General features: G+C 38.6%; 1 protein-coding gene across 2 annotated transcripts in view; it reads right to left on the bottom strand.

Annotated features, from left to right (window-relative positions):
• Positions 1-25,470, bottom strand: part of Hs2st1 (heparan sulfate 2-O-sulfotransferase 1) — a 217,405-nt gene that overhangs the window by 164,379 nt on the left and 27,556 nt on the right. The window lies entirely within an intron of this gene.

The following is a 25,470-nucleotide window of genomic DNA, read 5'->3' as shown; positions in this document are numbered from 1 at the left end:
CTCTGAAAAGAGAGATTAAAGATGCTATCAGAAAATGGACAGACATCCCCTGTTCCTGGGTAGGAAGGATTAATATAGTGAAAATAGCCATACTTTCAAAACTGCTATATAGATTCAATGCAATCTCAACAGAAATCCCAGCACCATACTTCACGGACCTGGAGAAAACAATCCAAAAATTCATTTGGAACAAGAAGAGACCCAGAATAGCAAAAGCAATTCTAGGCAACAGAGATATGGCAGGGGGTATCACAATACCCAACTTGAAACTATACTACAAGCTACTGTGATAAAAACAGCATGGTACTGGCAAACAAACAGGCCTGAGGACCAGTGGAACAGATTAGAAGATGCAGAAACAACTCCAGACATACTCAGCCACCTCATCTTTGACAAAGGAGCCAAACACCCTCACTGGAGGAAAGATAGCCTCTTTAATAAATGGTGCTGAAAAAACTGGGTTTCAACTTGCCAAAGATTAAAACTAGACCTATATCTCTCGCCATGCACTCAACTAAAATTGAAATGGATTAAAGATCTAAATATTAAAACAGAAACACGAAACCGACTAAAAGAGAGGTTAGGTAGAACTCTTGAAACAATTGGTGCAGGAAAAGATTTTATGAACAAAACCTCAGTTGCCTGTGAACTAGCACAATCAAGAAGTGGGATGTCTTTTTTTTTTGGGTACCGGGGATCGAACTCAGGTCCTTGTGCTTGCACAGCAGGCAGCAAAACCACTGAGCTAAATCCCCGGCTGGGATGTCTTCTTATTAAAAAGCTTCTGCACAGCAAGAGAAACCACCAGCAGTGTGAAGAGAACCCACAATGTGGGAAAAAAATCTTCACCTGCTGTTCCCCAGACAAAGGCCTAGTATCTTGAATCTATAAAGAACTTAAAAATATCAGACCTTCCAAATTTAAAGACCCAATCCAAAAATGAGCATCTGAAATGAACAGACATTTCTCAGACAAAGAAGTAGAAATACCAAATAAACATATGAAAAAATGTTCAACATCACTGGTCATTCAAGAGACGCAAATGAAAACAACACTGAGATTCCACCTCACTCCAGAAAGAATGGCTGCTATCATGAAATCAACCAAGAACAAATACTGGCGGGGCTGTGGAAAAAGAGGAACCCTGCTCCACTACTGGTGGATGTGTAGGCTGGTGTAACCACTGCAGAAATCAGTATGGAGATACCTCAAAGAACTAGGACTGGAAGTCCCATTTGACCTGCTATTCCACTGCTGGGGATCTTCCCCCAAAGAATTAAAAGAATCATACCACAGTGATATGTGTGCGCCCACGTTCACAGCAGCGCAGTTTGTAATAGATAAAACTTAGAAACAGCCCAAATGCCCATCAACTGGAGACTGGATAAAGAAAATGTGGTTTTTTAATAAAATGGAGTACTACTCAGCCAAAAAAATGAGAAATTAAAAAAAATGAGAAATTAGACATTTATAGCTAAATGGATACACATTGAGGTGATACTCTTAAGTGAAATAAATAGGACACATATGTGTAAATACCAAATAGTTTCTCTAGTGTGAGAAACTGAAAGTGTAAATTAGGACTAAAAGGTATAATAGATAATATGAAATAGGAAGAAAAGGGCCAAAGGGAAAGGGGAAGTGTTAGGGGTAGGGGAAAGGAAAGAAGGGAACTGAATTAATATGAGAAAATGAAAAAATGGAAACCAAGCCTTTGTAAACGGGAGTGGGGGTGGAAGGGTTGAAGGGAGGGCAGGGGAAGGGGGAAAAATAAGAACCAAGAGAGATTATGTAAAGGTGCAAATTTCCAATGATGAATGCCATTATATTGTATACCTAAAATGTACCAATGAAATTAAAAAATAAAATAAAATAAAGAAATCTGTTTCCTCCCCAATCCATAGATTCTTTTTCACTGTTCATAACATTTCACTCCCAACTGCATTTATTTTATTAAGAGACTAATCTGGAGGGCCCCAGATTTAGCTCAGTGGTTCTTCTTCCTGCCCCAGGAGCGCAAGGACCTGAGTTTGATCCCCAGTAGCAAAAAAAAAAAAAGAGACCTATTTGGTTTCTGAAAATGTTTCTGAAAAAGATAAACTCCACACAATAGTTACCTGTGAAGGGAAGGGAGCAAATAGGTCTAGTGTAGTATCAAGGGAGTTCATATATCTGTGTTTTATTACAAACATAGAAAGACATCAATATTTACTAAAGCTAAGTAGTAGGTACATAGGTTTATGGTAAGCCCATAATAAGGCCAGGGTGTAAATTACTTTGTTCATCTCTCAACCCACCAATCTGTCCCCCAAAATGGAAACTCCACAGGTGTCAAAAGTTTTTGTCCAAGGAGAAAAAATATTTTAGAAATGTTATATATTTCAGAGGAAGACAAGTCTAGGTAGTGTTCTAGGTGCAGCAGAGATATGCCCTCACAGCACTAGAAACAAGAGTCAGAGACATTCCAGAAAACAGATGAGCTCCAAATATGAGCCAATGATATAATTTTACCAAGAATTCAGCCTGGATCAGTAACTATTCATGACAATGCCTCTAAAATTATCCTTAATATAATTTTTTCCAGTTCTATAGCATATTACAGATGTTTGGGCCATATGTCTTTAGATTGTTTGTAAGCAGTTTTTCTACTTTCCAATGTGTTTTTAGTCATCATTTTCCCAAGTCATATGAGAATTTTGATTTAGTTTCTGCACACCCAAATATGCTGAAATAAGGAGCGCTACCATACTCTCTCCAAGTGACCTCAATTATTCTGAGTACAATACTAAATATCAGTTTAAAATCTAATTGTATTTCCTATATCAACCCTTTGAATTTAAATTAACATGGGAATTCACCTAAAGAAACTATTAAATATGCAGCTTTAGCAAACAGTACTTAAGTATCAGAATGGATACTCTATTTTAATAACATTTGCATATGTAAATTCAAAAATCTGTTTCAGTTTTGAGGAAGCAAGGAAAGTAGTAGAAAGTACATGACACACTTACAAAACATGGTAAGAAAAAAATACTGCCAGCGGAAATGGACTGACCAGTATATTTAACTTCCATAAAACATGTAAGTTGTTGGGGCCAGGGATTTAGCTCAGTGGTTTCCTGCCTGCTGCGCAAGCGCAAGGACCCCAGTTTGATCCCCCGTTCCAAAAAAAAAAAAAAAAATGTAAGTTGCTGACCTAACTAATGAAAAGAGTAATTCTTTCTTAGCTTGTTATTTATCCTTATACTGGGAAGGAACTGATTTTAAGGCAGTTAATCATTGAGGCTTTTGGTCTTTGAATCTAATGTACTAAACAATTTTCAAAAGTAAATGTAGTATTTATTAACAATGTTCAATTTAAGATAACCAGAGTAAATACAAGAATATCATTTGAAGATAAAACATGTAATACATTACACTTATAACTGAGGAATTTTTAGGGGTAATTTAAGAAAAAAAACTTTAGTACAAGTCTTTAGAACCAAGGCTCTCAACTACACCTGTATGGAAAAACCACTTAATGAACTGGGCCAGGCCATACCCCAAACCAATCAAGTCAATCTTTGGGGTGTGGGACTCAAGTACCAGCATTTTTTTTTGTATTTGTAAACATTTATTCTCTTGAACTGAAAAAGGCTTGCATCAGTACACATTGTACAGCCTTCCAAATTACACAGAAATTGAAAAGAAGGTTCACTGTTTTTAAGTGCAATGAATCTCTGATGTCCAGTAATCTGCAAACAATGGAAACAAATTTTAAACCACTTAAGAAGTCTCCAGCACTCAGAAAATATATTTCCGGAGGTGACAAGAAATCCACAAGAAGGGGAATTCAAATAAGTGACAATTAGTTAATGGAGGGACACTTTAAAAAAAAAGTGAGAGTATTTTCCTGACTTGGATGATTCCCATTCCCCTTTGAATTTAAGTGGTTTGATTAAGAGCATTAAGAACATAATTTACTTTACACTTAACATCCATACTACCTAAATTAATAAGGAAAGGACCCTATGGGGGAGTTCTGTTATTGAAACCCTGAGAAAGTAACCAAGGTTGAGAAACAGTACTCTAAGATCCTAACAATATAAACCCGATTTGGTACTCAACAAAGAAAACATAAGCATATGCAAGATATGGAGTTTAAAAAACCCTTAAACTACCACCTTGTCTTTTGTTTTGCTTTGTTTGTGGGTTGACAAAACTTTTTTCTAAGTGATCCTAACACAATTCAGCTCAAACTAATTTTCCCACTACTGAAACAAACTAGAGCAAACCGATCAGACAAGAGAAATAAGCCACAAGAACATGGGAGGGATGGAAATATCTTTTACACTAATCACTGTACCTAGCCCCAGTGGTCTATACCTTGATATAAGTGTGAGATGAAAATGTTTTCCTCTGGACTTACATCTAACTCTAACCTTTGCAAAAATAAAAAGTCCAAATGGTAATGATGACAGTGATTTGTCCCTAACAATGAAAATCACTGTTTGAAAGTAAACCAGTCCTCCTACATATCTGATATGGCAAGAAACTTAAAATGAATCTATTTGCACAAATACTTTACAAGTATATTTTTTAAAATAATACTTAAGTTTTACATATGTCCAAGTACTAATTAGTGTTCAGAATCAAAGATAACAAAAAACTCATCTCCTGCCTCTCCCCTAGGGAAGTTCTACCAGTTGAATTTCTTTTTGAAAAGAGCATTTACTTTATCATAATAGTAGTTTGCATTTACACTGTTTGCACATTTTTTGGGCTAAGAATCAATCCATCCAACATCAGTGTATACTAATCAGTTACCCACCTTTTGTCCTTACTTCTGAAGACACTGAATAAAGCTCACTCATACACAGTTACTGAACTGTAACCAGGTAAATGAGACAAAAGAAAATAGGAACACTTGCACTTTCTACTGCAAAATAGGACCACATTTACTCTTTTATTTTTTTACCAATCTACCCCATCAGAGCCAAAAAAGAGAAGATACAGCATATGAGCATTTATCACTGTATTTTTCAGAACAGCACTATTCCAAAATCTATGCAGTGACTCCTTGCCTTTCAATCAATCAATCAATCAATCAATACGCTATCAAAGGAGAACAAGAATAAAAAACTCAACCAGGACGACAATGAAAAAGACCTGAAAGGGGCAGTACTGGGGAAGAAATTCCTCATTTAAAAAATAGAAAATGTGGGCCGGGGATTTAGCTCAGTGGTTCAGCTGCCTGCCTGCCTCACCAGTGCAAGGTTCCAAGTTCTATCCCCCGTACCAAAAAAAAAAAATTGAAAACATGCTTTAATGAAGTCTAGAAACTTCCGTAATTTCCATACAGAAAAGTCGATATACACTTTACTTTCAAAACTTCAAGATGTTTACTTCTGTAAGAAAATAAGTTAACTCAACTTCTCATTAACTTAGAACTAACTTCAATGGGGGTTCTCTAAGCAAAGTCCATCTCCAAACATAAAATAGAAGTCCATCTCCAAACACAAAATAGAAGAACATGCTGTCTACTGGGTAGCCTTTCCTTTGACAAGAAATAACATCTAACCCTATATCACCTTTCCAGAAGATTTCAGAGTGCCAGTGTTACATTAACAGATGAATGCAAGGCACACAAGCTAAACACACTTAACAAATGATCTAGTTCAGTGATGGCAAACCTTTTAGAGCTTTCAATGGTAACAAACAGCCATGCTGCAGCATGCGTGCCATAGGTTTGCCACCACTCATCTAGTTAGATGTCAGAATGATTACTGAGTACACATTCTGTCAATGACAAAAATATGCGATACATTTCAAAAGGTTTATTACATAGTTAGGCTCTGGAAGTGCAAATGCAGTTTTACAGATTTTACCTAATCTAAATTAGTGAAATTAAAGAGTTGGGCAGGTGGCAAAGTGAAAAGAAAAGGTTTCCAAAAAACCAATACAACTACCCCTGCAATGTGATTAGCTTAAGGTTTTTTCTTTTTAATGTAATGAGCTCATACCTACATGAACAGATCATTTAATTCTTAAAACAAATTGAGTTATAATTCACATATCATATAATTCACCCACTTAATAAAGTGTACAATCTAATGGTTTTTAGTATATTCATTGAGTTGTGCAACTATCAACCATAATCTACATTTGCGGGGAGGGCTGCTAGGGATCAAGCCTAGAACCTTGTGCAAGCCAGGTAAGTGCTCCACCTCTGAGATACATATCCCCAGCCGCAAAATCAGTTTTACAACACTGATTGCCCATGAAAAGTAATGCCACAATCATTAACAATTATTCCTAATTTCTTCCCTCCCTCACCCCACCTATCCTCTTCCCTATACTGCTCCCTAGTCTCAAGTATCACTTACCTACTTTTTGTCTGGGTCAACCTCTTGTTTTCTAGACTTTTTTCTCCAAATTGTAATTATGTGTCCTTTGACCAACACTTCTCATTCTCCTTCCTACACCCAGCACTCCAAGCCTCTAGGAACTACCACTCTACTGTTCTACGAGAGCAGCTTTTTTTACATTCTACATGAGTGAGATCATGCAGTATTTGTCTTTCTGTGCCTGATTATTTCACTTAACATGATGTCCTCTGGGTTCACGCACATTTTCACAAATGACAGACTTTGTTCTTTTCATGGCTGAATAGGATTCTACTGTATATATACACCACATTAACTATTCATCTCCTGATGGGCATCTAGGTCAATTCTATGTCTTAGCTATCGTGATAGTGCTGAAATGAACACATAAGTGAAGGTATCTCTTATTTTCCTTGGACATATGTCCAGCAATAGGATTGCTGGATCATATGGTAGTTTTTACTTTTTAATACTTTGAGAAACCTCCATTATGTTTTCCATAATGGCTGTATTAATTTATGTTCCCACCAACAGTGTGCATTTATTCTTTTTGCTCTACATCCTTGATTAGCTCAGTTTTTGAAAGGGATACATTTACACAAGACACTGTATTTCCTCGAAAATAAGCTCCAGCATAATTTTTCAGAATGCTCAAAATATAAAGCCCTATCCCCAAAATAAGCCAGAGTTAAAATCCTCAGCCAGACGGGCACATTTAGTACATCTGTTGCAACATATGACAGATGTACTGAATTATATAATAATAATACAATTAAATACAAACAATATTGACATTAATACTTAAAATAAATTTTAAAATAAATTATAATGAAGTATTTGTAAAAACCCAAGCAAGTGCCTTTGGATGAGAGGTAAATGTCTATGTAAACAGATGAGCTCCAGACAGACACAATGCACGAATAACATGCACACTTGATAATGAACAGATAAGGTTGTGTCTAATACGAATCTTCATAAGTCAATACAAAGAAATATTTTTGAATTTTGATGCCTATAATTTTTCATCACTTGTGTGGAGCATCATTCTTAACTGTCATCAATTTTTTTCTTTTTTCATAAGTTTATTGGTACATTTTAGGTATACAATATGATGACATTCATCATTGGAATTTGTACCTTCACATGATGTATCTTGGTTCTTATTTAAGTCTTCAATTAACACTTCATTTAATGGAAACTTTGTGAAAGTCCACCTGTAAGAGATTGTGACTTGAGGGAAGAATTCATGGGGTAAAATCACTGGTCGCTGTGTTGTCAATGCACTACAAGCAGACTGCATGGACAAGAAGTGCTCATTTAAAAATAGATCTGTTGATGGACACAAGAGACTGGGGCCAATGGTTCTACAAGAAATGGAGTCACAAGAAATTCAGGCTGGAATTCGGGGTTTAGAGTTTTGACAATGTTCCAGAAGATAACATGTCTGTATCTGAATAAATGTAGATTTTTGTAAATGAATGTAGGATTTTGTACATGAATAAATGCAGATTCTTATACATGAATAACTGAATAAATGTAGATTTTATACATAAAAAAATAAGATATCCTCTGAAAATAAGTCCTATTGCATCTTTTGGAGCAAAAATTAATATAAGTCCCAGTCTGATTTTCAGAGAAATATGGTAGAATGAAAGACAATGTGACAAGAACAAATATAAGAGTGACACATTTTAACAAGTGCTAAAGGGTGTATCTAAAATGAAACCCTTTACTCCACATAACATGCTAAAAAATGTCAGAGAAGGCATTCCCACACGGTGGAGGAAGATGAGTAAAATGTTCTTCTAGGACTGTTTCAAATAAGGTTCTATTATTTTATCATTCATTCAATCTTTACACAGTAAAACTTTGACAATCTTAGTTATCAAACATAACTGCATATTGAATTTACACAGTGGAGAAATTAACATTGTCTTTCACATTTAAGTATAAAATATTAATTTCTTTATACTCCTACACTTAATTCTATATACACCTAACTAAATAAATTACTGACATAATTATTTCCTCACTAGTGACTATACTTTCCAACAAATACCACTGTGAAGGAATGAAAAAGTGGAAGAAGAAAAAAAGAGAGAGGGGAAGGAAGAGAGAAAGAAAAGACAAAGGCAGCAAGGGGAAATGCAGGTCATCCCATTAATAACAGCAAAAAAAATTTCAAAGAGTATGCTCATAAACTGAAGAAATCCAAATAAGGTCTATAGCTTAATTAATAGTACTGTATCAATATCTTGTGTTTTGATTTTGATACTATTGTTTTATGTTATCAAGAGTAGCTGGGTGAAGGATGCACAGGAACTTTATACTATTCATGCAATCTAAAATCATTTCAAAATAAAAAAGATTTTTTAATATAGAAGATATGTATTACAAGAAACCTGTGTAACTGAGACAAAGAAAATTATAAAACCGGCCCGGGGATTTAGCTCAGAGGTTCCGCCGCCTGCCTCACAAGCACAAGGTCCTGAGTTCGATCCCCAGTAACAAACAAAAAATAAAGAAAGAAAAGAAAATTACAAAACCCCCAAACATAAAATAAAAAGAAAATTATAAAACCCCCAAATGTAAAATAAGATCTGAGAAAAAAATGTTTCCAATGGGGAAGTCCAAATATTATAACAGTATTGTTCTAATCAAACTAATTTTAAACAGTTCTATTTATAATCCTAACTGAAAAAATGATTCTGAGGCTCATGTGAAATAGTAGATAAGAAAGCAAAGAACCATACTGTAGAGATTAGCCTTATCGGGTTCTAAAGCTATTAAATTAGAAGAGGTATAACTCTAACATAACTAGTCAGTTCAAGGTTCCTTTGCTCATTTCAGATGGAAATCAGTGATTGGCAAAGTGCACAACTGCTGGAGACTCTGAACTAAAAAAGTCCTCTCATGCTTCCAGCAGGAGAAGAGCAACTATTTCAAACTGCCCAAACATATCTGTTGTCAGTAACAAAGGGCAGAACTCAAAGGAAACTATTTTACTAGAGCCTAACCAATTTGTGGGAAGGGTAACTGCAAACTCCAGCCCCTTCTACCCTTCCTATCTCCTCTAAGTATTGAGGAGTAGGGATGAGGGGAGTTAAAAAGCACTTGTGAAAGTCACAGCCCAAAAACCTGACTGACAGACCTAATCACATGATAACAGAACATTTTCCTTCACCCCACATCACCTGAGCTCCAGTATAATAAAGGGTATAACTTAAGAAGTCTCCTACTCTGTTTAAGGAGTTATTAGCGAAACACAAAGACAAGAGAGGCAAAAACAAGTACACTAGCAGGTATTTTAACCTCTAACATCAAAGGTACAGCAAACAGTAAACAGCCTAACTTACAGCCAAATACTGTAACATAAAAAGCTCACACTAAAGTATATCTAAATTCCTTTAAGCCATCAAGTCCAGCTATCAACAACAACAAAAAAATGACAAGGCATACCAAAGGAAAACAACAGACCAAAGACATAAAGCAGGCATCAAAACCAGACTCGAGTATGGCAGATTTTAGAATTCTCACACCAAGAATTTTAAACTACGATTAGTATGCTAAAAGATCTAATGAATAAATGTTCATACATTTAAAAATGGAAAGATACTATAAGAGTAAAACAGAAACCCTGAGAAAAAAATCAAAATGAAATAAAAATCAGTAATACTAATGGAAATGAAGAATGGTTTTGATAAAACAGTAGACTGGACACAGCTGAAAAAATGGTGAACTTACAGGTGTGCCCACAGAAATTTCCCAAGCTGAAAAGCAAAAAGAGAAAGAATTCCAAAACTGCAAGAGAATATGTAAAACCATAGGACAATTACAAAAGATGCAATTATACATAATGAGAATACCAGAAGAAAAAGAAATGAACTAAGCAAATACCTGAATAATGGAGAATTTTTCAAAATTGAGACACCAAATCACAGATCCACGCAACTGAGAGAACATCAATCAAGATAAACAGAGAAAAACCTGATCCTACACATACAGAAATCACTCCTACTAAAGAATCCATATGAAAGAACTTTGCAAAGAAAAAGGGTTTTATTAATGTGTAAAATAATAAAGGCTACTTTTCCTTTTTTCAAACTATTCTGTAATTATTTTTACAACTTACATTTTCAAGTATATTTTAACTAGGTCTATAAAAATAAAAATGATTTTGTATTTTTACAAGGTTTTGAAACTAATTCAATAAAGCATTTGAAAATATTTTAGCAACTGCATTTCTTAATGTGTAACTCTTTTTTCTTTTTTTTGGTACTGGGGATGGCACTCAGGACTATCTGCTTGTGAGGCAGGCAACAAGACCCGAAGGCAGGTGCCTTAGACTAGGCACAACATTCTAAATTCTTAAACCCAATGCCCTCAAGCACCTGTGACATTCCCACTGGCAGGAGCCCACTCACGGAGTGTACTGTCGCCTGATTAAAACTATGCTGCTTTTTCCTTACTGTCTCATTCTATGTTCAATTCTTTGTTCATTGTGCACAATAACCTGGAAATAGTACTACCAGCAGCACCAGAGCAGACAGCTCTAGGACCCAGGGAGGTTGTAGAAGACATGCTGCAGACAGCTGTAAAGGGCTGAAATGGAACCTTTCCCAGGGTTCCTGTGGGCAAAGCCCTGATGGCACACATTTTGAAGGTGTGGTCCAATGGAGGGGGATGTTGGTCCCCTCTGCCCTTCCAGCCACAGCTTGGAGCTGCTAGCTGAGGAGGAGAAGAAAATGGCAGAATTCCAACCAACCACACCAAACCACTAAGTCATGATTCATTTTTCTTTCCCAGTGCACCAGGGGAAAACCCAGAGAACACGGGCTTCCCCTTCCACCTCCTGCACAGCACTGGCTAGAGAGAAGGGAAACTGACAGGAATTTGGACCTTAGTCTACCTAGTGGCCTGGGAACAATTTCATTTTCTTCTGCTTGCTGGATCAGCACTAGTGCACGGGAGGCACACTGTGGGAGCGCACATCCCCACCCCACCCAGGCCTAACAACTACCCCGGAGCCATGAAAAAACTTCCCAAGCTCCCCAGCTCCTACTGAACCCCTCCACCCTCCAGCTCCCTGGCTGTCCCTGTTAACTGCCATCTGAAGAAAAGTTAAAGGATTTGAGTTCTCCAACAAATGAAAATATCAGAATGGGAGTGAGCAAAGGATAAGAAGGGGAACAGGGTTTTTAGGGGAGAGTGGAGGAAAGGAAAAAACAACCCCAAAATCCAGAGGGCTCCTTCTTAGTGTGAGTCCATAAACTCAACCAGGTTTCAAGGATAGCATGGACTAACACCTGAATGAGCACTTGAATCTACATGGCTTAGGGCATGTTCCCAGCCATACAAAAAGGGGACCCATGGCAGGAGGCAGACTAAGTTTATGCCCTTTAGTTTTGAGAGAGAAGTGAGAGAGAGAGAGACAGAGAGAGAGACAGAGGAGAGAGAGAGAGAGAGAGAGAGAGAGAGGGAATGAAAAGAGCAGTTTAGAGGATTTCCTTTTACCTAAAGTGTTTAGGACCCAAAGATGTTCATAACTGTAAGGAGATTACTTCTTCCTTGGAGTGTCATTCCAGGGTTGGTTCTCTCCACTATGTTTCAGGATTAGGTTTCCCATGCCAGCTACATGAGAAACTTCGCTTGAGACACTGAGTGGGTCTATCCTTATTTGTGTCTCCCTGGTGAGCAGATTTGAGTTCTATCTGACCCTCTGGCTAGGAATGGAATATCTTGACCTAGGGAATACATTATGAGGCTATTACCTGTCATAGAATATACCTCTCAGCACATCTTCCCATTCCTGTAAGAGGAAGCCATTGCCTCTTGTCTTTGGTGCTTTTGTATGCACTCATACAAATGCAAGCACTCATTTTTCTAGGGACTTGGAAGCCTGTAACTGCTGAAAAAGAAAAAACCCTAAGACTGCAGAGGTCTGGGGAGAGAGAGAGAGAGAGAGAGAGAGAGAGAGAGAGGAAATTATGCTATGCTTCAGAGGGCAAAATGTTAGAGAAAGTGGGAGAGAAAAAATAAAAAGCCTTTGACTAGGCTTACTGAAGTCGTGGTCCGGATGCCTTTTTTTCACTTTTTGGCTGACTTGACAAGAGAAATGTCTCCAGTCAAGGTTTGAGGAGCTTTCTAAGGTAGAGGTAAGAAACCTAACTAAACCCATCCTGCCTGTAGAATAAGTTGCAGATGCACTGACTCCCTTCATCGAGAAACAACTTTCAGGCAGAAAGAAGCATAAAAAGGTCTGTTAGGCAGAATTTTAAAAGTACACACTCGAGAGTTGGGTAAAGGTGTTCAAGAAATGAGATATGTTATTTTCTGGATCACAGAATGTTTATGTTTCTCTTGAGGGGGGTGGAAACCTATGGAAAAGGTGACCCAGGTGATAGCTCAGTTTTTCCTAAAGATGGGTAATTTAAGCATTTGTTGTGTAAGATCGAGGGCCTTACCAAACGCTCCGAGGAGCTGACTAGTGAAGCACACCCAGGAATCCCAGCGGTGCCTTCAGAATGTAAGACCAAGAGCCTTACCAAACGCTCCAAGGAGCTGACTACAGCGAAGACCACCTGGGAAGGAACACACCGGCCAAGTTGGGAAACAGACCTTTATTAGTCTGGCCAGACGGCACTCACTCCCGAAGCAAAAGAGCTTAGAGAGGCAACTGGCTCAGAATCCGAGGCTGTTTTTATAGGGGGTTGAGGGGGAAGTTAACATATCAAAGAAAAGGGGACAAATGTTAGTGGTCCACTGTCACATATTGATGGTTAGCAGACATCTATCTGCAGCTTGTTCTAACAATTGTGGTGCCTGGAATATCAGTTCTGGATAAACAAAGAGTTGAGTAGTTTACTCTGGTACCCTAGGTCGGTTACAGATCCCTATCTAGCATCTCTAGACTAACAAACATCTCCATCCATTAACTCACATTTTAATCACAATGGGGCTGGAGAAAAAGGGGCAAAGGTTATGCAGTCCCACAGTTGCTGCTTTATGTTATGGAGTTCCTGCTTTTACTTTTTCAAGTAAACCAATTTATGAACTTAGAGTATCCTTAAGAAATTTGGGTATGATGCATCTGGAAGAGGAGGAGCCTAAATTACAAGGGCATGCTGATCTAAAGAGACTTGGGTAATTTGACTATGTCCTGGACGTTGCAGTCTTCTTTCCAGTACGATTTTTAGTTATGATTTTACTTGTCCCCTTTCTGCATATCTTTATTACTTCTGTCCTACCTCATGATGTATCTGTTTCTCTTAGTATTAGGTTTCTACCCTTTTTACCTTATCAGCCAAGGTAATTTATAAACTTAAAATATCCTTAAGAGGTTTTGGGTGTGGTGGGCCTGGAAGAAAAGAAGCATTAAACAAACCTAGGGAGTATAGATATGGATAACCTTGGTTAACTTTGATCATGTTTTGAAAGCATAATCTTCTTAAAAGCATACTTTATAAATTTATAACTTATAAATTATTATTATTTTCTTGTCTCTTTCTTACCTCAGCACACAAGATAAGATGTGGTCAGGGTTCCAAGTACCTCCTCTTGCAGAGCACCAGATCAATTCCCTTCAGTGTCCTCTATTATTTAGGGTTCTGGATAATATTTTTAGTGGGGCAAACAAAGCTGCTATTTATGTGTCTTCATTGTTAATGGCCTGATAGTGTACAGACTGGTCATAATTTGTTAAAATTGAGATGGGAAGGTAAGATGTGGTTAAAACTGGCTGAGAAAGAAGGCACGAACACATACGCAGAAGAGTTCCCAAAGCCCTGCATGTGGACTTCTCGTGAGAACTCAGCCAGATTTTCAATAGGATGGCCTACACCTGACATCAGCCTGAGGAGGCGCTGACACAACAAGGACAGTTCACATCGAATTTTTGCCACTCCGTTCTCTCTTGCATAGTGGCCACCCTCATGGTGTAGGAGGTACTTCTTTTCTTACTTTTACTTGGTCCAAACTTGCTCCGCAGAGCCTGTTTTTTTTTTTCTTCCCTTTAATAAAACTTTGTTATTATCTTGTGCTTGTGCTTGTCTTGACCAATTCTTTGCTCGGTTCAGAAAGGAACTACAAACCACGCCCAGAAGGAAACACCAGCACCCCCAAATTTGATAACAAAATGATGTAGTCAGGGACCACCATAGAGACAGAGGGCAAATAAACTCCAGGGCCCATTTTACTTATTGAAAACATAGTATTTGTTTTCTTCTGAGGCAGCTGTGGATTTAAAACTCGCTTTTACTAATGAAACAGTGACTCTTCACTTGGACCTATAGTGGGTCTGTTTGTTACTTTTTTCTCATTGCTGAGACAAAATATCTGACACCTAAAGTTAAAGGGAGAATGGTTTATTTGGCTTACAGTTTGTAGAGGTTTTAGTCCATAATCAGCTGGCTCCAAGGCAGTGTGGTGTGGCAGACAGGGCTTCCAGAGGAGAAAGAAACAGTTATGGCACCCACATAGAAGCATAAGCAGCAAGAAACCTTAACAGAGTCTTTCTGTTCCTTTTGTCCTATTCAGACTACTGGGATTAGGGCAGCGCCAAACCAATCACTCATGTGTAGTGGCTTAGTAATCACACACCCTTAATCCTAGCATCATACACTCTAGATTCACCCACCACATGAGGCTTTGCAGGGATGTCTAGATACAAACCATAACTATGGTCCATTAACTAAGAGTAGAACAAAGCTTGACCTTCATTTTGTATCAGTCTCCATTGTTACCTTGAATCTTCTGGTCAGATCCTTGCTGGGCTCTGCATATAAGTATGTTAATCAGTTCTAGAGAGTCTTTCTACAAAGCTGGCAATACAAAATCGATTGGCCCTAAATGTACATAAGCTATCTCATTCCATTTAAGACTGAGGACACCAATACAAAAGATTTATAGTGATGTTAAATTACCAATGAGCACCCACAAGTCTTCAGTTTTTGCCCTAAATCTGGAGTCACCTTGAATGCCAGCAGAGCCTTACAAGACTGAGATGACCCAACTGAATCATCTCATGGAGGCAAAATATTCCCTTTGAGCAATAAAGACTTTTCCCAGGGCCATCATGCAAAACCAGAACTGAGATCATGATCAACCAGACTCTAGCCCACCTCAGGTAATCATAAATCCTAGTTTTGTCCTTTGCTTGATGAGTGCCTCTCATTGATAGACACTGAAATTTTTTTCTGTGATAAGAATTAAGAACCTATCTGGCCATGTTGAAGTCTCCATCACCTCTTTGGGAGATCTCCATGGACCCTGTCCAGTGACAAAACCATCCACCTAAAATTGAACAAGCTTTAATTTCGGAAAGACATCTGGGAGGGAACAATAAAATATATCGATTTGAGAGTTTCCAACACCTTCCCAGCCAATCACCATGGCATTTATTTCTCATACCTTACATTTCCCGAGACTCTTTCAGATTGTCAGTTCTGTAACACCTCAATGTTCTTTTCCATCAAACATTTGATTAAATCCATGTCTGTGAAGAATAACCATTTGAGGAAAGAAAATAATAGTATTTAATGAATATCTGCAACTTTCGTGTTCCTCCCAATAAGTTCAAAGCTGTGGATGAACGCCCGTGTGTCTTCCGAATGTGGGGAGTACACCACTCCAAGATATTTTTCTGTGAAGCCTGGATTCTTGGGATTTTAGTTCTCTTCTAATGACAGAATGAAGTTCATGGTGTCGGTGTTATCTTACACTGTAAGGTTAACTACAGACAAAGAAAATGGATACTCTGTGTTATATAATTTTCCAAGCTCACTTCATTCTCTGTTCTCTGATGGTGAAGATATCATCAAGTATGTACCATTATGAGTACTTTTCAGTTAAGAACTATGATTTTAAGAGCACTCCATTTAAGTGGTGGTAATTTTGGAAAACAGTATTAAATACATGATGAAGGGGCCATCATGCCTGTGGGAAGCAGTGAATAGAAACTACACTTTGGGAAAGAGAAAGGCTGATGGTCGTGGCTGCCAGCTCTCCTCTGCACAAGCTGCAGTTCTTGCTATGAGGTTCAGCTACATTGCTTCTCAATGCCTCTTCCTGAAGTTTAAACTCCCTGCTATCCATACCCATTCCAGTTAAGAGTGTTTTATTTGGGGAGGGATCGATTTCAGTTCTTTCCTTTTCTTATTCGAAGTGACAATTTCCCAGTTCATTCTTCCAGTTTTAGCAGTTTTGCTTCTATTCATAACTGTATAGAGACATTTTAAAGCTTTAATTCATTTTGTAATACTACTTTCCCTTTCATTGTTCATGTCAGATACCTATTAACATTTCTTAAAAATTTATAAAACAATTCTGAGCTGTCAGAAAAACAGCCTCTTTAAATTTCAGATTATTAACTCTCTGCCTGTTCTCCATGTAAATGTGTTTTCTATCAGTCACTGGTGTCACAAGACTATTTGTACAAGACTTAATATTCAGAAAGTAATTTTATAGTTTTACATCTGGGTAATGCTTTCCTACACTCTCTGATCTTACGTGTGCTGTCAACTTCTTCTATCTGTTATATTTCCATTTATCTTCAACCTTTCTTATTGTCATTCATCTGAAGGCACTGGTGGCTACTGCCTGTGGGAAATGAGGCATGAGGATGTGGAGGGGTTAATAGCATGGTTTGAGAATCATGCAGGCCTGGGTCAGAGCCCTAGAATGCCCTCTTTCTAGCTATGTGACCTTAAGAGAATCAGAGTCTGCTGAGCCTCAGGTTTCATAACTTCTATGTGGAACAAAAGTACCTCCCTCAGAGGTAAAATTCAAGATGAAGCCTTTAGCATGACCCATGATTACTTCTGTTTAAATTGTAGCTACACACACACACACACACACACACACCCCACATTTTGGGATAGTGGCAATGAGGTAGCTTAGAAGAAATAAAGATAGGTAAAAAGGAGACAAGGAAAATCATAATTTAAAATTGTTTTTAATAAAAACTGCAGGGTCAGAACACAAACTCAATGAAAAAGTTCCTAAGGTCCCTCAGCCTGGACCACTCCCTTTTGCCTGCAAATGGACTTTGGCCATTCCTTTTTACTTGTAAATAGGACTTAGCACTGCAATAGCTATCACCTTTGGATGGGGCATCACTCTCTTCCTCTATAGAAGAGGACCACCACCTTTCAACACCTCTTTCTATAGATTTACATTCCCCAAAAACATATCCTGCCCCACACTGTGGTGCTCCTTTTTCTTTGGAGGACCTGTATTGTTTTGTTTTGTTTTGTTTTTTGTGGTACCAGGTACTTGCCAGGCAGGCCTGGCACCACTGAGCTACATCCCCGGGCCCAACCTGCACTGTATTTATTTGAGTGTGCACTTCAAAATTTCTGCCTAATAAATTCCTTTATGTGTCTGCTGAAAATTCTTTTCCTTTTTTTTTTTGAGAGAGTTTTGCTATGTAGCCCAGGCTGGTCTTTAACTCACAGTGATCCTTCTGCCTCAGCCTCTCGAGTGCTGGGATTACAGGCGTGTACCACCATTCCTGGCTCTGAAAGTCATTTTCTGCAATGGATATCAGTAAATCTTCAACTTATTCTGCAGGTGGGGTGGGTTCAGGTCAGTGGTGATGAACTTATGGCACGTATGCCACAACCAGCTGTTTGTTAGCACTGAATGCTCTAAAAGGTTCATTATCACTGATTTAGCTTCTCTATGTCTACTTTGGAACCCTTCTCAGACTCTATTGGATGATAGCAAAGGCTACTGTTTTTACTTTATTTTTAGAGTAGAATGAAATGAAAGTCATTTGTGTTACTCACAGGAACAATGGAAACAACAGAAATTGGGGATGGAAGTCATCACGATTTGTTATCTCCATCTATAGCATTGGAAATAGAATAGATTGGTAGAAATTACAGGTATTAAAAGCTTACCAAAAGAAGTAAATAGCAGAGAAAATGGCACCATAGTGAGCAGGAGCAACTCAGCCTCAATAAGATTTGGAATCCAGATACTGGAAAATAATAACAACTAGGGGAAGAAGAGGGAGAGAAGGAGAGGGAGAGAGGGAGAAAGAGAGAGACAGACAGAGAGAGAGAGAGAGAGAGAGAGAGAGAGATCCATAGAAACTGGGAAGGGTCTACTGACAAGAAAATTAACAGCTACATAGAAACTGAACAGACATGCAGAAGGGAAGAAACATACTAGACTTTCTCCCTGGCTCTCAGCTCATGGCCTGTGGGAAAGGGAGACTGAACCTACAGAGACAAAATGAATGCTGGGGACTCCAAGGGGCCCTGGGGAGAAATCTGGTGGTGGAACAGACTGGTGGTTGCTGTGATTTGCAACAACAGCACAGAATTGTGCTCTCACAGACAACAGGTACCCACCATATCCCTGGAGAGAGTGCTTGGTCAGGTGCCATTCTTGCGTAGGGGTGGATTGTTTGAACCTGGGACTCAGAGCAGCCATGGGATGGCTTCACTTCAGGGTTCCTAGTGTTACTCTCCCACAGTGATTGCGGGAGAGACAACCATGGGAGACAACTGTGGTCAGGTAGTGGGCTGGAAAGATACCCCTTGAGAAGTGTGACTTAAAGGACACAGGCCCTACTCCATGCAGCCAGAGGCCAGACACCTCCTAAATGCCTCTGGATTTGAAAGCCTCAGCATTGAGGCCCTCACCCTACTCCTACTGCCTGCTGGTACCTGCATCCAGCCTGAACTTGAGGTCTGACTTTCTTTTTTGTCTACCAGCATGAACAGGAACACATCTTGACTTGGACACTGCTACAGCCTGGGAAGAGGGGGCCCCAGAGAAAAATGACAATTGCTAGACTCTAAAATTATAGATCCTGGAAGAAAATCATGCACTCCAAATCATAGAGAAATTTCTTTTTCTTTTTTATTTGTGTGTGTGTATGTTTCTTTTCTTTTTTTCCTTTTTCCTCTTTTGTCTTCACTAATTTATTGGGGGTTGGCGAATTTTCCTATGTCCTTTTTCCTTGCTTTTATCTCTTTTTCTTTCTTTTATCCTCTTCTCCTTTTTAACTTTCTCCTTTAAATTTTCTCTTTATTTTTATTCCCTCTATAATTTCTTGCTTTCTGTCTTCTTTCCCTTTATTTTTTATTTCTTGTCAGTTTTTTCTTTTGCCCTTATATAATTCTATAAACTTTCTTCTACTCCCCAATAGAGTCCTTTATACCACTTCTTTCTCCTCCTCATATCGTATATGTGGTTTAAGGTTTCAAATTTTTCTTTTTGCATTCTCCTGGTCCCAGCCCCCTACGTCTTTACTGGTTTAATCACAAACTTTGTTAATTTTTAGATAATTAACTCTATAACATTATTGTTGAATTCTTTTCTACCATTAGTGGGGATACGGCTGTCCAAATACTAGCTATAAGTCAATACCTGAGTTGTCTTAATGTTTACGCCATAATTACGGATTTCTTCTCTAGGGTTAAGTGTGGTACATAATTGGTTCTTATGATACATTAGTATTCAGGCTGTCTTGGATGATACGACTATATCTGATTAACTTGATACTGCCTGGGTTGGATAACTGTTGGTTAATTTTTTTTTCTGCAAGTCAACACTCAGATTTCTTTGGGCATTGACAATACATTCCTAGAGAAATTGGTGTGGGCCAATTACACTGTATCGTCCCCTCCCAAATTAACCAAAGTGGTCAGATCTTGAGCCAGAGGCAAAGGACTATAGTTAGCCATGCTCAAAGTACATCATTGAAAAGTGACTAACTAAAGAGATCGCTATACTAATGACACAGTCTTTCCACTAGAAGTTTCCACAAACCTTAACACAAACAAAAAACCAAATGAACAAAAAAATAGAAACACAAGAAGACATGGCAACAAAAATGCCTCTCGAAACTCCCTACCTTCCCAGAGCCAATCCAGTTGGTATCAAGGGAGAAAATAGTATTAGCCACACACCTGAATTACTTGAAAGGATAACAGAAGAAGTTAGAAAACAGATCAAAGAGGTACTCAGCAGGATCAGAGAAGATATAACTAAACAGATAATGGAAGTAACAACCAAAAAGATGCAGGAGGTTTCAGAAGACACTAATAAAAAGCTAGATGAGCTAAAGAAAATGAAACAAAACATGAATAATCAGTTTAGCAAAGAATTAGAGTCCATTAAAAGGTTTCAATCAGAAATCTAGGAAAGGGCCTGGGATTTAGCTCAGTGGTTCCGCCGCCTGCTCTGCAAGCCCAAGGAACCAAGTTCAATCCCTGGTACCAAAAAGAGAAATCTAGGAGATTAAAATTTATAATGAAACTATGGGCAGCAGAAGTGACCAGTGTGATGAAATAATTTCAGAACTAGAAGATAATGATGTCTTCAAAGACCAACTACTCAAAGACACCCTAAAAACAATAAGAGAAAATGAAAAATGAACTCAATAGCTTCTAGATGATGCAAAGAAGACTAAGAATAATTGGAATAAGTGAAAAATCAGAAGACAGCAAATATGGCATAAAAACCTGTTCACAGAAATAATGGAGGAAAATTTCTGAAATATAGGGAAAGAAATAAACAAGCAGATAAGTATATGTGTTGCTGAAGCAAGCACAACATACAGATAAATGAGACATGTAGAACTCCAAATAGCCATGGACAAACCCTCCACACCACATGATAATCAAAATACCAAAATCTATTCTAGGGATAAAATCTTAGAAGCTGTTAGACAGAAGCAACAAATCAATTATAAACTTAAACCCATTAGAATTATGGCGGACTTCTCAACATAAACCTTAAGGGCCACAAGGGCTTGGAGCAAAATATTTCAAGCCCTAAAAAATAACAACTTCCAACCTCAAGTTATATATCTTGCAAACCTTTCCTTTAAAATTTATCAAAAAAAATTATTTCCATGACAAGGAGCACCTTGAGAAATTTATGACCACCAAATCAACATCACAAAAACTTCTCAAGGATATCTTAGAAAGAGACAATGAAGTCAACAGTGCCAACAAGTAAAAAGGAATGAATATATGTGGCAGGATGAACAGCTAAGCAGAAGGAAATCAGCGACAGGAAAATAATGCAATTGAAGGAATAAGTCAATACCTTTCAGGAATAATTCTCCATGTTAATGATCTCAGTTTCTCAAAGACACAGATTGGCAGAATGGATCCAGAAACAAAACATGATACGTACACAGGAGCACATTTCATTCAAAAAAACATATTCACTGATTAAAAATCAAAGGATATAAGTTAGCTACTTTTTTCTCATTGCTGAGACAAGAATACCCAACACCCAAAGTTAGAGGGGTAGGGGTTTATTTGGCTTACAGTTCAACGAGGTTCCAGTCCATAGTCAATTGGCTCCAAGACGGGGATGACAAACAGGCCTCACAGAAGAGAAACAACATGGTGCGCACAATGCAGCAAAGGTAACAAGAGGCTTCAGCTCATGGTGGCGGAAGACAGCAAAAGCAACAAGAGAGATTCATCACATCTTTCTGCCTCTTTTAGCCCATCCAGACTACTGGGATGGTAGCTAAACCACTAACTCGTGTGTAGTGGTTTAGTAATCACATGCCCTTAATCTCAGCATCACATATACCACATTCAGCTACCTCTGAGAAAGAAAGTCCCACCTCATCTGTGTGAGGCTTTGGGGGGACATTTAAACACAAACCACAACAGTATAGAAAAAATATTCTGTGTAATGGGAACCTGGACAAAACAGGCGTGGCTGTCCTAATTTTAGACAAAGTGGATTTCAAGCCAAAACTCATTGGAAGAGACAAAGCTCACTATGTGTTATTTAAAGGAACAATTCAACTGGAAGAGATAACATTATAAATGCCCCTTCATAAAACAAACACTAATGGAGAATTTAAAAACTCATTAAACATAAATACAATTGTAATGGGGGACCTCAATACCTCATAGTCACAAATAGATAACTAGACAAATAGATAACTAGTTTTTTAGAATAAAGTATAATAATTCGGTAGAAATAGTAAAACAAATATGTTCTCATTGGGCACGGTGGTGCTGGAGGCTGAGGCAAGAGGATTACTGTTGGTTTGACACCAGTCTAGACTATATATTGAGTTCAAGGGCAGCCTCAAGTACGCGGAGAGACTGTTTCAAAACAAAAGTTCTCTCTTTTCTGCTAGATATGAGTTAAGAAAAGTCCCAATTGCTATTGGCAGTTGCTTTTTGAGGACCACTATAAAAGTCATTTTCAAGAAAAAGGCAGAGATGGAAAGAAAAAAAGCAGGACCTCTGGTGACATTAAATTACGAATCAAGCCTTAACTGAAACCACATTTACTTTTGGATCTTTTGATGCAAGAATTAATAAAATCCTTTGATTGTTTGAACAACTTTTAGTTGGGCTTCCTGATATTTGCAAATAAAAACATCTTCATCAAGTGAGGGCAATAGCAGGAAGTATAAATCTTGGTCTCTGCCCTCAAAGAGCCTCCAATATAGTTTGGAAGATGAAACATTTGACAAGATAAGAAGAGCAATACAGAAGATATAGATATCAGATATGGTCACAGAAGATAAAGTACCAAATGGATATCACCAAAACTATGGCAAACCATGGGAAAGATGGAAATTAATTCTGTAAGTTGCTCAAAGGCACTGTGACCTGTCCCCTCCTCCCATATCTGGTAAGCTCGGTGAGGCCTCCTGACTCCATGGATAAGAATATGATTTCTGAAATTAGACTATTAGACTTGAATCCTAGTGTGGCCACTTACTAGCTATGTGTTGGTAAGCTAGTAATCTTTCTGCACATTGAGTATCTGATCTTTGAAATAGGTATAGAAACCTGTAATTAATTACCTCTTAGTTCATGGTAAAAATTGAATGAGTTAATACAATTGTGTCTGGCACATAATCAAAGTGCAATTAGTGTTCTCTATTGCCTTCATTTAAAAAACAATTTTTCAATAACTATGATACACCAAACACTGGAGTGTAATAACAATGAGCAAATCATAATCTGACCTTAAGGAGGTAACAACTTCCAGTGAAACGTGCAACTTCCACCAGAGGAAAAGGTAAGAGAAGCATGCAGTAAATAAGCACAGAAAGGATAAATTATTAGTTAAAACTCTGGCTTTGAGAAACAAAATATAACTGAACTTTCTTAAGCAAAAGAGAAGATTTAAAAAATAAGGATGTAGGGCTATGTCAGAATGAGACTAGTACTAGGGATTGGAAAGGCCCTCGGAGCTCAAAAATACCTTTTCTTGGCTGGCTGCATTCTCTTTCTCCTTTACGCAGACTGGCTTCCCTCTTCTTTGTTCCCACAGAGGAATATGACTACCCCACAGTAACTCTTGAGTGTATGTGTTCTGGCCTTACCAAGAGGCCAAGATGGCTGTCTATGTTTACGTCCTTATGGAAAGGTCTCAAAAGAAGAGGATCTAATTGGCCTTCTTGGGTGAGAGGTTCAATCCTGGTCTAGTTGACAGGGTCATAGTAGGAACATGGCTCCTGGAGCCAGTGGCTACACATTGTGAAGAAGTGGGCAAGTGAGGCTCCGCTCTCCAAGAAGAAAATGTGGCTCACGGGCTGGTTAGGTAGCCTCAAGGGGGTAATCTTACTTTAGATTCTAAGGCAAGGAACTTCCTAGAGAACATCACATCTTGCTGAGATTTTGATCTTAGATTTTAATGAGAATTAACAGGCAAAAGGGACAGGGAAAGAATCATGCTATAACAGAGAGAAGCACAAGTACAGAGGATGTGACATCTCTGGAGAAAGAATATCAGGGAGGCCAGTGAGAGGAGAGGATCCCAGATAAATGAGCAAGGTAGATACAAGGGGTCTTGTAAGCTTTATTGTGTTTTGATTTTGCTTTGAGTTCTGTGGGAAGTATTAAAGATTTTTCAAGAGAAGTGAGGGGCGTGATCAGGTGTTTATGTTGGAATAATTATTTAAATTATTCTAACCACAATATGGAGAATGTTTTGGGGCTTTGCAAGACGAGGCTGTTGAGATGATCTAGATGGAGTGACGGTAGCTTGAAATGAGGTAGGAATAGTAAGAAGACGGGAAAAAGTTGTGTGGCTCTTAGGACACCAACAGGAGCACAGAGTCTGATTTGTATTAAGGTGTTTGTTGAATGATAGCAATGCAAGTCAGATAAACTGATATTTGACTCTGTGTCTCAAGTTCAGATATATCTTGTTGCCTTGTTAATCAGTCGCATTAGGACAGAGGAAGAATTGCTGAATCCTGGCTGCGGGTCAGCACCACCAAAAGATGTATGGAAGGCATTTTCACCCATTGCCACATGAAGCTGTTGGCTTCCCTTGATGTAGTAGGGGACTTTAGCTTTGTAACTCAGGGAGGAGACAACAGTTGTTTTTGAGAGCCAGATTGAGACTAAGAGGAGAAAGAGGAGTGACGGACAGTATAATGGTACAGGGCTTCTTCTTAACTGGCCTCTCAGTTAACAGAAACCCAAGGTTTTATTTTTGAGTCTCTGTGAGAGTTGGAAGGGGCCTGAAGGCCAACTGACAGCTGCTCACAGGAAAAGGTATGAGACTCAAGCAGGAAGGGAAGAACATGTGGCTGATGTGGGTGCCTGCAACTCACAAAGGTTTTAAAGCCCACAAGAAATTCCCTGTTAGAAATACCTGGGGAGCTGTGTGTGGTGATGCACACCTGTAATCACAGCACTTGGGAGGGTGGGAAAGGAGGATCACTGAGAGTTTGAGATCAGTCGTGGGTGCATGGTAAGTTCAAGGCCAGTCTGAACTACATAGCAAGACCCTGTCTCAAAAAAGAAAGAAAGAGGGGCCGGGGATTTAGTTCAGGGGTTCCAGTGCTTGCCTTGCAAGCGCTAGGTCCCGAGTTTCATCCTGGTACCAAAAAAAAAAAAAAAAAAAAGAAAGGGAGGAGGGAGGGAGGGAGGGAGGGAGGGAGGGAGGGAGAGAGAGAGAGGGAGAGAGAGACAGAGATAAAACTACCTGGGAAGATTTGAGGGGAAGGGCTGTTTCTTTTTCAGTGTGTACATCTGTGCACATGTGTGTGGCAAAGCAAGGGGTGGAATGGATATCTATGCCCTTGTAATTTGGGCAACTGTAAAGAATTCTCAAGTTCTACTTAAGGCTGGAGGCCTGGTCTTTG

The sequence above is a fragment of the Heterocephalus glaber genome, unplaced genomic scaffold, assembly GCF_053883595.1.
Source record: "Heterocephalus glaber isolate CG9 unplaced genomic scaffold, H.glaber_assembly_v1.0 deba00001442, whole genome shotgun sequence".
Classification (NCBI taxonomy): Eukaryota; Metazoa; Chordata; class Mammalia; order Rodentia; family Bathyergidae; genus Heterocephalus; species Heterocephalus glaber.
This window is presented reverse-complemented; position numbering and strand designations above follow the sequence as displayed.